This window comes from Calypte anna, chromosome 8 (genome assembly GCF_003957555.1).
Source record: "Calypte anna isolate BGI_N300 chromosome 8, bCalAnn1_v1.p, whole genome shotgun sequence".
Taxonomy (NCBI): Eukaryota; Metazoa; Chordata; class Aves; order Apodiformes; family Trochilidae; genus Calypte; species Calypte anna.
Window position 1 is genome coordinate 15,005,366 of NC_044254.1, and position 15,133 is coordinate 15,020,498.

The 15,133-nt window shown below is 39.9% G+C and overlaps 1 protein-coding gene across 9 annotated transcripts in view; it reads right to left on the reverse strand.

The window, feature by feature from the left end:
• The window catches only part of LRRC8D (leucine rich repeat containing 8 VRAC subunit D), a 49,898-nt gene that overhangs the window by 18,924 nt on the left and 15,841 nt on the right, over positions 1 to 15,133 (reverse strand). The window contains exon 3 of one of the 9 annotated variants that reach the window (XM_030455041.1): positions 6,762 to 6,878. The exons of 6 other annotated variants lie outside the window; for them this stretch is intronic. The gene's annotated coding sequence lies outside the window, so the exon portion shown is untranslated. Of the gene's footprint in view, positions 1 to 6,749; positions 6,879 to 12,664; positions 12,689 to 15,133 lie in introns of those variants that run through there. 2 more of the 9 variants (XM_030455047.1, XR_003987792.1) reach the window with 2 other exon arrangements.

Genomic DNA, 15,133 nt, shown 5'->3' on the forward strand with positions numbered 1-15,133 from the left:
AAACTTTCCAGGCTGGACTTAGATGTAGAGTTTTCAGTTAGGAACCCTACACCTCTGCAGTCCAAGGCAAAGGTAAGCAAGGAACAATCAATGAGGTTATGTCATCACAATCTTCTCCAGACCTTCTGAGACAGCTGCCCCTGTCAAAGTCTCAGCAGACTATAGATCTGATCATCCAACTCCTGCCAGCTGTAACACCATATCAACAACCACCACAGGACAAACTATTTCTTCTTAGTAATTTAAGTCACTGAAAACCCACAGTACACAGAACTATGTATTACCACAACCATGCCAAAAACCAATATGGCCAAAGCATAGCAAAATGCAGTTACTCCTCTACAAATGAAAGCAAAAGCATTTCTAGTGGGTTTTTTTTTTCCCTCTAGTGTAAAAAACCAAAATGCGAACAGCATGTTCCTTGCAAAAAGGTTAAAGACCACTTAAAAGTCTCCATGTTCAAGACGTCTTAGACTACATAACTCATTTCATTACCCCCCCCCCAAAAAAAATACAGAAGGAGCTTCAGTTTCCTCTATGATCCCCATTAACTCCTTTAGAACTCCTTTGGGGCAGACAAGAATACCAAGAGCTAAGAACACAGCTTGTCTTTGGCACTAATTGAACATTTTACATTCATAATTTACAATCACATTACAAAACACACATTTACACAAAATTGTCTTATGGATCAAGCTCTTCTTTCCACAGTTTGCAAATGATGCCATTTATCCAGTCATCAGTCCAGATCAGATCAGTGACACTATTAGACATCATGCAAACAATATAATACCATGTAGTCAAGAACTACTGAAAAGTTATTTAATAAATAAAATGTACCTCATAAAAAAAATTAAAAACCAAAACAAAGTCTTTTGCCACAGTATATCTTGTTTCTGACTCAGCATTCCAAAATATTTAGCTTTTTCTACAACTGAAAATTCAACTTGGTGTTGGAACAACTGCATGCAGGGAAAAATATGGCATTCATACATGAGCCACCAAACACCACACTTACCAACTGTGCTTCATGATGCAGCTCTTACGAGCTAATTCTTAGCGTCTCTGACATTGTATTTTCCTCTGTTCAAAGGTCCAGTATCCCTACTTGATGCTTTGCCAAAATAGTGCTACATTAAGCTAGACTTTATCCTTGCACAGAGTTTCAATCAAAGTCCACTCACTGGTTCCATCTCTGGATCACAAATGGCATGACAAAATAACCATTCCTACCTACAAGGACAGAGAAGATAACATGCTTGATCTTTTTCATTTACTCAAGTTTTAAAACTTTGTCATTCTTCTGATGTTCCTGGTTTAAGATTTTAACCCCACACTTTGCAACTCCACAGATTCCTTTCCAAGGAAAGGACCAATACTCTTGGCTTGTGACACAGGTCACAAGGCACATCCAGCAGCAAAGTCTTCTCCGAGTTTGTACATGTTTGGACACTGACAAATACAGAAGAGCTCTCTGCTCTTCAAGTTATAGCTCAGATGCATACTGAGGAAGAATCTGCCAACAAGGCTGAGCAGCTTCTCCCACTACCTGGAAACCACAGTCAATATGCCTGTACTTGTAGCTCCCCACCAATGATTTCGGCCCACTACCATCCCCCAGAATCAAATGTCATACACAAATAAAGTTGTGGGTGTGCCTCTGTGTGACTGCATGTAACCTCGGGAGCTAAGAAAAAAAAAAAAAAAGATTGAAACATTTGCAACTCTCAATTTAAAACCAGAGAGAAGCTCTCAAAAACATATGTCAGGAGGTAGTTCAAGGAAATTGGAGACGTCAGCTTGACAAAAAACACTGCTAGGCCTTCTTCCTTCCAAATCTTCAATGTTGTTCAATTCCATTTCTCTTTCCCGCTTCTGAAGATATAATTCCCCAAATGAAGACCATTCATTTTACCTTCTGTTCAATTACTTAAAATACAATGGAAAAACACTGCACAAGTATGACCACTGAAAAGCTGAATGCTCAAATCGTTTGTTACCCAGAGCTATGGATATCCTGTTTGTACATCACTATGTATGCCCTGTAATCAGATGCCACGTTAGCATTCCAGGAGCGTTCTCCCTTTATCACTACCTCTCCTTCAGACAAATACCTTCAGTGCTTTTCTGTCAGCATTGTGCTCCTTCTTTTATTAAATTTAGAAGCAGATCTCTGAATCACCAGTCCCTGTTGTTGAAAGTAGCGAGAAATAAAAGTTACAACAAGAGAAGTTTCCTAGTAAATGTTTATAGAATAATCTGCCCCACTACCTTAAGACCCCATTATAACAAAATGTTTTTAAACCCTAGAACGAGTTTTTATAGAGATGCATATGAAACTAAATATTTTAATTCCCTGAGGTGCCTAATCCTTCCTAGAATCATATGAATTCTTATCCATAATGGTATCATGCAGCAGCAAGTTCCAGAGGTTAATTATCCACTATTAAAAAGCCAACCAAACAAAACCCAAACAAAACAAAAAGCGAAACAAAAAACCACCTCAAAAATGTTGCTTAGAACTCATTGCTTGTGAGCCTCCTACTACACTTCATTATGTTCTGCTTTTCCTCATCCCTTCTTCAGATTCACCTTCAAGAAGAGAATCAGGAAAATCTGCACTACTACTTTTCAAGAGAAGAGCAGCACAAAGATTCCAAAGCTGGTTATAGGCAAGAAAGATCAGTCCCAGAGAGGAAAGTGGAGTTCAGACACTGCTACATTCAGAATTACCTCCTAACACACACAGAGCAGAGACACACACGTTTCCCAGTTAGAGTCCATGAGGAACCATATGCATGGTTAGGAAACTCTTGGCAACCACTTGTGGACTCCAGTTTCTTGTGGTGTTCTTCAAATACATAACAGAGGACATTATCTCAGGCCAAGAGGCATCATCCATGTATATGCCTCACATGAATATATGTATATACACACAGAACAAATAATATATAAATAAATAATACACACACATATACACTTATTATCAGAGGCCAGCTGGTGCTCAACTAGTCAACATAAGAGGAATATTTTGTTTTGCACATTTGTATAGTCCCATCTATAAATTACTCAAGACAGAGGGACACTATACTCAATTATTCCTGTGTTTAGCCCAGAGGACTACATCTAACTGTAAGCCAAATCTTTTTTTGCATAACATAATTCCAGAAAAGCTTTTAGCCCTGGGAACATTTTGGGTGGAATCTACCACTCTCCTTTGTCATTCATCTGTTCCAGTACTTACGTTCTCTCACCATTACAAATGCATGTCTTATTTCCAATTGCCTGATTTCAGCTCCCAGCCATGAGTTCTATGGTACGCCTGCTTCTATCAGCCTTTTAGTCTCCAGTGTGCCCTCCCTCAGGTGGTGCTTCCTGCCAATTACTAAGTCACCCCATTTATCTATCAAGCAACAATAGATCCATCAGAAGAATACCCAGATTACTCTGTGAAAGCTGCCTTGTCTTCACTTACAATGCTGCCTAGCATGATAATGACCTGCCAATTGTATCAGCACAGACAAGGATCCTGTTCCTGTCTCCAGGTGCTTGATGAAAAGGTTCGGTTGGAACCTGGCCTCACCTCAATCATTAAACCAGATTTCTAGAAGCATCCCCATTTGATAATGATTCACCATCAGTGACTAACTTTTAAACATCAGCTAGTCCATTCTTAATTCATTTACTTTTGCAATAGTACATAGCATTAACATGTCAGGACTGGAGTCCCAAAGGGGTAATGCCAAAGTCCTAACTGGCTACTTTGCTGTTGCCAAGAAAGGGGATTATAGGTAGCACTTGGAAGGAACTAGGCAGCTGTAGGGCACTACAAATAGGGGACTACTACGGACTTTCTACCCCTCCAGCAGATGCCTTTTGAGGACAGCTTTATTACATTCCATACAGGTCCCTCTCTCAAGTAAAACTTAAGTTTCCAGCATGTGACTACATTTGGTTAAGACATTTCCCTGGAAACAATGGAGACTCACACTAGTCTGTCTAATGTTTTATCAACTGAATATTGCATTAACTTTTCCAGTATTGTGCTGAGGATTAACGTGCCAAGCTATTTGCATATGGTTAAATCAGTCACCTAACTTTCCTTTGTCTACCCCATCAAAGTTCACTTTAAGACCCTCAAGCCCAACAGTTATTAAGAATTGCCTGCAGACTTTTCAACCAGCTCTTCATACAGTGAAGCTGCTGATTTACGTGGCTGTCCCTAGAAGATAATAAACATTCATTAAGATGTACTTAATTCTCTGGTCGAATGGCATTCATGGTATCACATTCTGTACCTTCCGAATATGGAACATTATTAACAATTATTTCTGCTTTTCTTTCATGAACTACTTCATCATCTCCATTTCGTAACTAGAATGATTTGTTTCCTAACATACTTCAGCCGTAGAAAATATGCAGGCTACTCCTCATCAGCCTGATCCTCACTCAGTCTACAGTCTACCTGTTTTTGCACATGCAGTCAACTTTACAGAACAAGTCCTTACCCACTAGGACCAAGTCTTTCACTGGGCAATAAAACTTACTGTATTTGGCAAGAAAAACACATTTGGTTTTGTAATGGCCACAACAGTGGGAAAAACATTCAGAACCTTCCAGTTTCTCAACTTCAGATAAATAAATATTCTAACTATTCATACACAGTGATATGTTAAGTATCTTAAAAGCATGGTGGTTGCAATCTACAAATGTAATTCTGCAGTTCAGCACGATCGACTTCCCCATGTGGCTCCTGAAGCACATACTGATCTGGTTACCAGTACAAATTCTTTATGATATTTAAGCAAGAGTCTAAGAAAAGGAAATAACCTGGGTTCTTGCTGTACATCAGCCACAGAAACTTATTTTGCACAGCCAAAAATGACTAAGGAAAAATACATGCAGTAGTTCAATAATTCCTTTTCTTATGAGAACAGCAAAGAAAGGAAAGGGAAGAAGGGAAGAAAGTTTAGCAGTACATTAAAAAGCAAAATGGAGATTTCTATCCATAACTCCTGCAACAATTTCCCCCAAGATGGGACAGCAAATATTCAAAACCACCAGTCTGCACAGAAAGTTCAGACTGAAGTGTACTCTCTCTGTGATGGATTCCTCCATTCCTTCCTCTTAGGCTTAAGGTAGATACAACTATGCAGATTGCCAAAAACCTTAGAAACTAAAGAAGCCTGGTTTGTGCTCAAAGTCCAGTATTTGCTGAGAGGGTTTGTATTACTACTTAACTTCCTCCTTATCCTCCAACCCATTAGCTGAGAAAATGTCACACAAAATCAGCAGCTTTATCCACCTAGTGCATTCCATTCACTATAAAAGACTAATTATGTGAACTGAAGCTCTCAGTCATCTCCCTGTTAATGACAGCTTTAAGATGCTGTAAGAGCATTTCCAAAGGTCTACTGAAAAGTCTAGAAGTCAGTTCACATTCCTCTCATAATTTCTCCTAAAGGTTAGCAGAGGCTGAGGGAGTTGCTGAAAATTAAATTCAGATGAAAGTACAGAGTTACTTTAAAATACAAGTGCCTAGTAATACATCTGCATCCCCATAAACCTTTGATTTGAACAGTCTTTCTATATAACATAAGCCACTTTGAGGCTTTGTCTGCTTAAGGCACTTTGGATTACTTCTTAAAAGACAAAAAACATATGAATTAAGAAATTGAATGATTAAATTTCTTGAGACCCTTTCCAGACACTCTTTTCCAGAATCAGAGAGTCTCAATTATCCTCCCTCAGATGTAGGCTAGTTGAAGCAATTCACTTCAAATTCACACCTTCAGCTGACTCAGTTTCTCAATGGCATGCCAAGACAAGCCCTTAACTCCAGAACCACACACAGAGTTTACTTGGGAGTAACTGTCCAAAACATATCTCCGTTTAGAGACAGGCCCAGACAACACAACATATCAGGATGCTGGTTCAACACTAAACCATTCTAGGAAGAACACAAGAAACCACACCACCAGAAAAGCTTGAATTTTGGTAAATAAACAGCTGTGTATTTGCCAGGTTTATTTTAGAGGAGCAGTCCAACGGGCACCTAGCTAGCCCTACTTTCAAAAGCCTTTTATTCTGACACAATTTTCCAAGACTCCTCTCCATTCCTTCCCTCCCCCATTTCTACTTTTTCTCTGCAAGCTGCACTCCCCAGCTTCTCTTTCCCAAAGCCCAGCCTGCCACCCAGACAGCTGACACACACGGGGCTCAATCCAACACTAAACGTGACAGCTCCTAGTTGTAAGATTTCAAGCATCACCTAAATACAACACACAGAAGCATGGAACAGGAATTGCAGGTTCAGATCCAGCAGAGAAGTGCCTCGATTTCAGATGTGCCCTCCCCCACAAATAGCTTCTCACTGTTTTTTCCTGGGGATACATTTTCAGATCAGAGCCACGGCCTGCTGCAGATACAGATCAGCTTTGCTCATCCCACAGTTCTGTCACTGACAAAAAAACAGCTCTGGAGGGAAAGGAGGAAGCTTTCTGCTGTTTTCTTTTCCAGTTCTCTCTAGTTGTTTCCTCTTTGTCCTCTCCTTCCAGCTTTTTTATCTTGAAATAGAGAAGCCATTTTCTCACATTCACAGCTTGATGTCAGAGTAACTGTTCTAACTGTATGGTGCCAGTAAATTTCCAGATCTGCCCTTAAAACAAACTTAATAGTGGCTACAATGCTCCAGCAGCACCCTCAGCAACATGATCACCAGGCTTTTCGTGAAAGAGCTGAAATCTTACTTGTTTCCTTACTCAAAGTAGCCCAGAGAAGCAGCTGGAGCCAAACAGGAGTGGTCTGAATAGATGCTTCTACTAGGCACCACTGATACTCCACAGGGTTCAAAAGAACCACAGGAGAGGGACACTTTCCTAGACAGAATGAAAAGAGATGGATTTAGGATGGCTGGAAAGCATGTAATATACTATTCTCCAATTTTCACATAAACAGTAGCTTTATTCTTCCTGAAACATTCATCGACATTTGATCCTGTTATGAACAATTCTGAGGCCTCCCCCACAGAGGATCTAAGCTGCATCACATTAAAGCTGTTCCTTTCTCCTTGCCTCTAGCATATTCCTAGCATGTAAACAACTCTGCTGTGCACACAAGCAAAGGCACAGCTAGCTAGTGAAACCTGCAGCATTAAGGGCGCCATAGGAACCCATCCAATCCTAATAACCCATTATTTTCACAGGGCACTGTATTTATTAACTAGAAGCCAACTGCTATTAATGCAAATGTACATGTGAAAAATTACCCCATTAGAAAAGCTGAAAGAATATTAGTGTTTAATTTTTCATGGATAGTCATGTTTCATGGGCTGTGTTGCTGCCCATAACCTGAAAATAGAAGAAAAGTCGGTCTGAATGACAGAAGAATTGTCAGGAGACTCAAAGAAAGACAAGCATCAGAAAAATCAAAGCAGGCTTACCATATGAGTATTTCCCAGCTAATGTGACATCACATAAGCAATGTTCTTATGGCCAAGCCTGAACACCTACAGCGACTATTGCCCATTCAGCTCAAAACCAAAAACAAACCTACAACAAATACATTTACAAAAAGCCTGATTTCACTTCTCACATATTCAGCAGTGAAGTAATTAGCAGGAGATACACTGTTACAAAGTTACCAAACATTTACTGCCTAGCTACCTACTTCGTGTATGTTAACTCTTACTTTACAGGCTCCAGACCAAGAGTTCAAGGCAAGCTGCCCTGCTGAGCCCTGCTCCTTGGGGCAAGTTTCAACAGCCAGATCCACCCACTCTGCCACGGAATCCCCTTGCAGCACCATTGCTCAACCCACAGATCCCTCTCTACAGGCAAGTCTGTGACTAGGAAAAACTAAGGTCTGGTGGAAACACAGGCCATCTCTGACCCCCTGTTTCATCTGTCCAGTGATTCTGTAATGATCCCACAGGAAAAGGAAATTTAACTGCAACTAGTTCTGCTCAGGGCCTTCTCTGCATTAGGAGATTTCCAGTGGCAGGAATTCAGAGCAAATAGCTCTCTCTGGAACTGTGAACTGTCTCTAACATCAGGACCTAGAGCAGGCCAGGGTGCCTTCAGATGTCTCTTTCTGACCAGTGCAGTTGCACAGTTTTTTGCCTCCCAGGTTAAAACAAGAGCCCAGTTATTTCTTCCTGTCCTTCTGTCCACACCTGCTCTACAAACTGGAGCAAATCAGCCATGTCCCAACACCCACGAGCTTCCTTTGGCTTACTTCACACATTAAAAAATGTCAGACTACGAATTCCAAGCTCTGCTTCTTCCTTCCATGACACAAACTATCACCCTAGTCACATATACACTTCTCCCCTCCCCCCTTGTTGTCTAATTCCACGGCCCGTACTGCCAGCAGATCGAGTTTTATCTACTTAAAGCCATGAAATTATCCACTTCTTCCCAGCAACCCTCAAGAGCTAACTGCTCCCGTCATCCTCTTTTTACAACCCAGCAGGTGAAGACCCACTCAATCCTGCACGACATTTACTCAAGGATGTTGTACCAGAGTAAAAAAAGCATTCAAGGAGGTCTAGTTCTAGACATAAATTTGCAGAGCCTTCCCTGCAGTTAAAATTTCTTCATCATACCCACATTTCCCCTTTCAATCTTTTAAACACGAAGGAAAAAAAAAAAAAAAAAAAGCCTTCCCCTTCCATATTTTGTGCCAAGACCAACGGTTGTTTTATTACAAAGGTCAAAGAACAATCTTTTTGCAAAACTAAATGGAGTCTAACTGCAATACTATCCTTGCAAAGCAGCCCTGCAAACTCTTTTTCCACTCCAAACCCCTTACTCGCAGTAACTCTGCACCACACGATAAATGTTATAAAGAATTTATATAGCAGTGCAACTAAATCTTAACTTCTGACTAAGGTAAATTAAAGTTCATGGTTAAAGTAGGCCAGAGTGTATTGCTATCTGCAAGCTGGAAAATTCAGACAACTCTTCGTGGACTCAGGCCTTGAAAAGTGCAAGGTTCAGCTGCTGCACCCTATGTATCTGACAAAATGCAATGTCACAAACATGAAGACCAGAAGGTTGTGGCTGCATCTCAGTGCCAAATATCTGACAGCCACCCCCTTTTTTAAAGAAGCATGATCATAAGACTATAGCTCGGGACTTAATGACTAAGAGGACCGTTGAACTGGAAGTGTGAAGCATTTCAGCTTTAAATTATGAATTACAGCAACAGCTCAAGTTAAAACACACGTTAATCCACCTTTCATCATGCTTTTTAATAAATATTAAAGAAAGGCTGGAGAGCAGCTTTTTCATACACTGTCAGCAAATGCTTTGACACATATTCACCACACACTAAACATTAAAAATTCTGTACCAAAAATGCCCAGGACTGTACATGACACTGATTAATAAAGCAACAAAATCCAGGTAGTACCTCTGCTAGGATCAGAGCCACAGGACCTACCTTGTATCACAAATCTGCCCCAGACAGGAATACTCAGAAGGTATCAATTTATATCTGAAAAATTTCTCAGAGATTATTTATGGTAATGTAACTGAATTTAAAGGGCCAATTTTGAGTCATACATTCAGGGTCACTCTGTAGTCTGCAGTGCTCTCTACTTCTATCTCAGCATAAAGGCAAAAAAAAACCAATCCAACAAATCATGGACTTGGGGTTTCCTGTTAGCAAAGTGCTATAACCTCATCAAAGCACTCAAACCAAGTTTGACATTTATATCTTTATTTAAAAAAAAAAAAAAAAAAAAAAAAAAAAGGTATAAGCAAAAGCAACGAAAAGGAAACATTCCAGTTCGGGGAAGAACGTCAAAACAAACTTATCTATACTACTCAAACACTGAACTACATGTGGGAATCTGATGATCTTTTGAATGCCTGAAAGCTGGGACACAAAGGATAGGTCTCCTTGGTTTTAAATTAACTATTAATCAATCCTTTCAGCCATCAAATCCCTGCAACGACTCACTTTCTTCTTTACCAAAGTCTAAATCTTTATGAGAAGACTAATTCCACTGGAACATTACACTCCTGAGCATACTACCTAACTCTGCATATAAGAATGGATTTTAGTAGGCTTATTCCTCTCCCTCACAAAAAGACCACGTTCTCATTAAACTGGAGAAGAAAATAAATTAAAACAAAACAAAACATTAGGCAAAACAGTATTTAGAATTTTTACACTGAGAGAAACAAGAGAAGATCAAGACAATCTAATTTATTCATAGCAAAGACAGAATTCTTCCAGTGATGGAATTCACTGCATGTAATGAAAATTTACATGAGCATCCTCAACAGTCATGCCATTAAACTATCCAATTTTATGATGCTCATACAGACAGTCCCTACTCTCTGTAAAGGCATTTTATTTTATGGAAGTATCGCTTGATAGTTGTTGCTTTTTAGGCTTACAAAAGTAAGAACTTGATCCTATACCCCACATCCACATAAACCTCTTTTCAGAGTAACAGCTCTATTAAACAAGCTTGCAGACTCAGTTGGTGATACCTATGTACAGAACTTGCTCTTTTCCTGTGCTAAAATTGTATCAGAACATTACAGCACATTTGCATATCTCCCACACACTTTTTGCCAGAAGCAACAAGACATCAGCAGGGCTCAGAAAACCCACCAGAGATAGAAGGAGGGGTGGGGTTTCCTGCAGGAACACCCAGGCTGAAGTCCAGCAGCTCCCAGGGAAGGTGCTGCCTTTCTACCAGCCCCGTGCCTTCCTACCAGGCTCCCAGTTATCCAGTGTGAAACCCCACACAGGAAATTAAAGGCTTCCTATTGTTTCTCCCCTCTCCACCACCTCCATGAGGAAAAATGGTATCTCTCTACCTTGTTTACATGAGGATGGTTTCCATTTTTCCTTCTTACTACATGCTCAGCCTTAGAGCTACAGTGGAACAGAAGGAACAGGAAAAAGAAGTCTCTGCTAGATTCTCTCTCCCATAGACTCTCACTCTCCCATATTGTTTTCCTTGAAATATTTCTAGTGGCAGCCTACACTGCTGTCCTTACATTTTAATGCAAAAGTAACATGAAATTTACGATTCGTCAGTTTTTCAGGCACACAATTTTTGCAAAAACGTCAATTAAAACAATCACATCTTGCAACTTTAACTTAGTAAAGCTATAAAAAATTAATTTGATTTACACATTGGTGCACAGTTATTTTCAGAAAAGCTTTAAGTTAAAAAGTAAAAATTATGACAGTGCAGAAGATCTGACACCTTACCTCCTCCTAAGGCACTGGTTTAAAAAAAAAAAAAGAAAAAGAAAAATAAGCAATTGATTCAAATAAAAGGAAGTAACAAAAAGTTGCTATCAGTCATAGAAAAAATAAAAAAACTGACCTGCCATTAATAATGTGTTACTAAGGCATGAGAGTAAGTTTGAGTGATTTTGAAGGTCAAAAGTGGAATCCAGTGTCATAATATGTGTGCTACATACTAGAAATTGTATCTTGAACATTCAAGTTAGTCAAAGGAATGACCTTCCCTTCGATTTTTTCCAGCTGTCTATTTTTCCCAGTCCCACCCCACTGTGGCATCCCAATAGTGAAACTCAGTTAAAATGAAGGTAGAACAAGTCAATTACTCTGAAACTCAGGAAAGTCTCAAATATAATGCATAGGAAAAATTGAAAACAAGTCCATCCGAGTGAGACAGTCTAACAATAACAGACTAAATACAGTACTCCCCAAATGATTAATAATTGCTTGCTAATAATCATGTTAGACAGCTGCAGGGAAAGTACCTTTGTACCGTAATTAGGCAAAGATCCAACTAGAATGAAATGAAACAATCAAATTATGTATGGTAGTATCTAACCCTAGTACACACCACACACCCGGGGATAAAACACTGCTCTAAGCAGCAGGCTTTTTGACACCAGCACACTTAAGATCTAAATTACCACAGACTAGGGAACTGAAAAATGCAGAATCTGATGAAAGGAGGGCAAACCCTGCTTACAAAATAGCAGTGAGTCAGCTCCTGAGGACTGGTCTATGACTGCTCTGAAAACAAGATGCACATTCCTTACGTGCCCTCTGGCTGCCCAGAATGAAAACAAGTCTTTCCCCTAAATACACTTTCAATATGGTAGATTATATTTTAAAAAAGGTGTCAAGAAACATCAGTAACACTGTTTAACCCATTCAAACTTAAGAAAACATTTTCAACCAGTGCTGATTCGCAGCTGTTTAACCCTATACAGATCTATCCATGTTTGGAGCATTTGATAAGCAAGAAGCACCCCTATCCCTGGCATCAGAACAATCAGAAACAGCTCACCTTGGGGATACCTCCAATTCCAAAAGGTCATTGAGTTATTTTTGAGAAAACTTTCTAAAATGTCATGGCTCTTTAGCCTGCCTAGATCCATCATCTGTGATCACACTCTCCAGAAAGTCAAGAATAAGCTCCAAGGTCCTTTGTGACAAGCTGTGAAACTCAGCCATTTTATATTACAAGGAACACTATGTAACATGGCTGTCAGGTTTTCATAACCGATCTCCTCCTAAGCAAGTGCCCTTGGCTGCAAACAGCTCTCTCCTTGACCACATCATAACTCACTTTGGTTTTTTTTTTAAGACTATCTGAGGACTTTTTTGTCTTCTGCTCTTTTTTGTTGTTTTCAGACGCTATTGGTGACTGGGGCTTTTCTTGATACATTGACTGTTTCTGAAAAAAAAATAAATATATATTCTCAATGAATTACTGTGGCACACATACAGGAAAAAAATAGGTTGAATGAGTCAATATTACTTTCCTGACATGTACTGAAACAAGGTGCTGGTCACTAAATAAATATCATGCCAGGAGACACTGAAGGGAAGCCCCCAGTCCAACCCCCAGCCCCTCACAATAGAACAGAAACCTTGAAACTGGCTCATTTCAGGGAAAAGATTAAAGGTTGTTTTCTCAGGTGCTGGTCTTGTACACTGAATCCCTCTGCCAGACACTGCAGTTTATCATTGCTAAACACTTAGGCTGCAGAGGTTCCCAAGGGCCTCAAGCAGATTAGATCCTCAGCATACAAGGTACAGAATATATGCATAATACTTAACAGCCTTTGACTCATCATATTTTTCCTATTTCAAGTGTTTGTCTTCCCACTGATACAGTTATGTGATCAACCCACACAAGCAAAAGAAACTCAATGACACTGCAAAAAAACACACCAAGTTCTACCAACGATGTAACTGCTCTCCAACATACAAAGAAACCAAACTAATTTTACCCCCATTAGGATATTACATACAAGGACCTAGCTATATCTCAAAGCAAAGCAGTTTTGGGGCTTTTCAGGTTGGCATAGTCCCAGCTATTGTAACAGAAACAGACGTGGCTGTTGAAATAAGCTTTGGTAAATGTTTATGAATGAGAGCTCCAGTTCTCATCCTCCCATCCTCTACAACCTGGACATACCCTTTTAGTGAAAGTTTCTCAGTTCTCGCCTTCAGATTAAACCCTGGTTGAGATAGAGCAGGGGTGCAAAACCAAAACAAAAAAAAATTTACATGAGCTGTGAGGAAAGAAACTACAGACAGCGTGATAAAAACCTCGTTTGCCTATCTTAAGCTGCATTAATGATGGGCAAATACGCCATATTCTGAAATGCTTAATGAGATGGAGTTCTTGGCAACCTGATTATTTTACCAATCTGACAACCAGTTATCCAAGGTTGTCTCTGTAAATACATGTACCAGGAGGGCACAATCCAGAGGAGGAGGGGACAGATACATTCCTCTAACATTACCCAGGCTCTGTGCTCCACAAAGGCTTTGTGCTGTCCCTTCTGATAACCCAGGCTCTTCTACCACCCACCTAAGCCTTCCCAAACTCCCATCCACATCCCACAGAGCTTCCCCACAGCTCCCCATCCTGTTCCCTCAACTAAAAAGGAAATACTGGCATTGCTGTGACTCTTGACTGCAAGTTACACCAACTAGCTGCTGCCCAGTGACTCAGTAGTACACAGACAGGAAAAAACAGACATTACTCATCAACCAAAAGGTGGTAAATTGCAATGGGACTATATAGTTCTATCACAGCCCATTGCTTCTCACATCTGATCAAAATTCCATGCAACACCCCTATTTCCACAGCCCTCCCCACCTCCCCTATGCCACAGAAATATCTGCTACCCCCAACTTCCAGCAGCATTACCAACATCCCAGCCCAGGGCCATGGGAGGCAGCCCTGCCAGATCCAGCTGCTAAGTACAGCTGTACCACGAATTGTAGGGTCTGATTTAAGAAAGAACTTGCTGTCTTTTTTGGGGGGAGTAGCAGGGGATAGTGGTGGTTGTATTTTGCCACTAGATCTCCAAAACACCATGATTTCTCCAAGGAAACATCTGAAAACCCTGGGCAGAGTTCTCCTTCACTACCACAGTCAAGGGACACAGGATGTCTGTGTTTTAATTTTTATACAAAATTTCTTATAATGGATTCCCCCCCCAAATGTTCAAACATCCATGTCGTTAACAATCCTTATGTTCCTTCAGTTTTTTGAATTGTCCATAAAAGTTATTTTGCAGTCTGACTTGAAAAACTTCAAAAGGTAACATTATGTTTATGAGCAGAAAAATCACTTTTTTTTTTTTTTTGGCCCAGCTCCTCCACAACATAAGGGAGTAGCAAAGAGGCCAATGTCTTAGTGATAAATGAATTCTAATTATTCATAGAAAATATTTCTACAGCTTCCAACAGTATATTGATCAAGAGCTACTTCATGAAATGTAAAGTCAGGTAAGCAGAAAGTCTGAGAGTTTATTGCATAGCAACAAAGGCCAACCACTGGAGGCTGTGAAATATTATAAATGAAAGCAAACTCTTGCACTTGAAATAAGAAATTAACCTAGAGAAATATATTTACTTAAATTTAAAATTTTTCTAGAAGAGGCCCATAAGAAGCTGTGGACAAAATAACACAATATTACAGCTAAACCACAGAAACACTTAAAATAATGAGGCAAAGAGCTGTTTGTTCATTTTTCTCTCTCGCAAATCTCTCTCCCTCCCCTAGACTTCAGAGCTGTCTGAAGTACCAGGTAATAATGTCAACAACTTCTTAAGGCATGTCCTTTTCACCATCACGAGGTGCAAATAGAGCATTACTAGA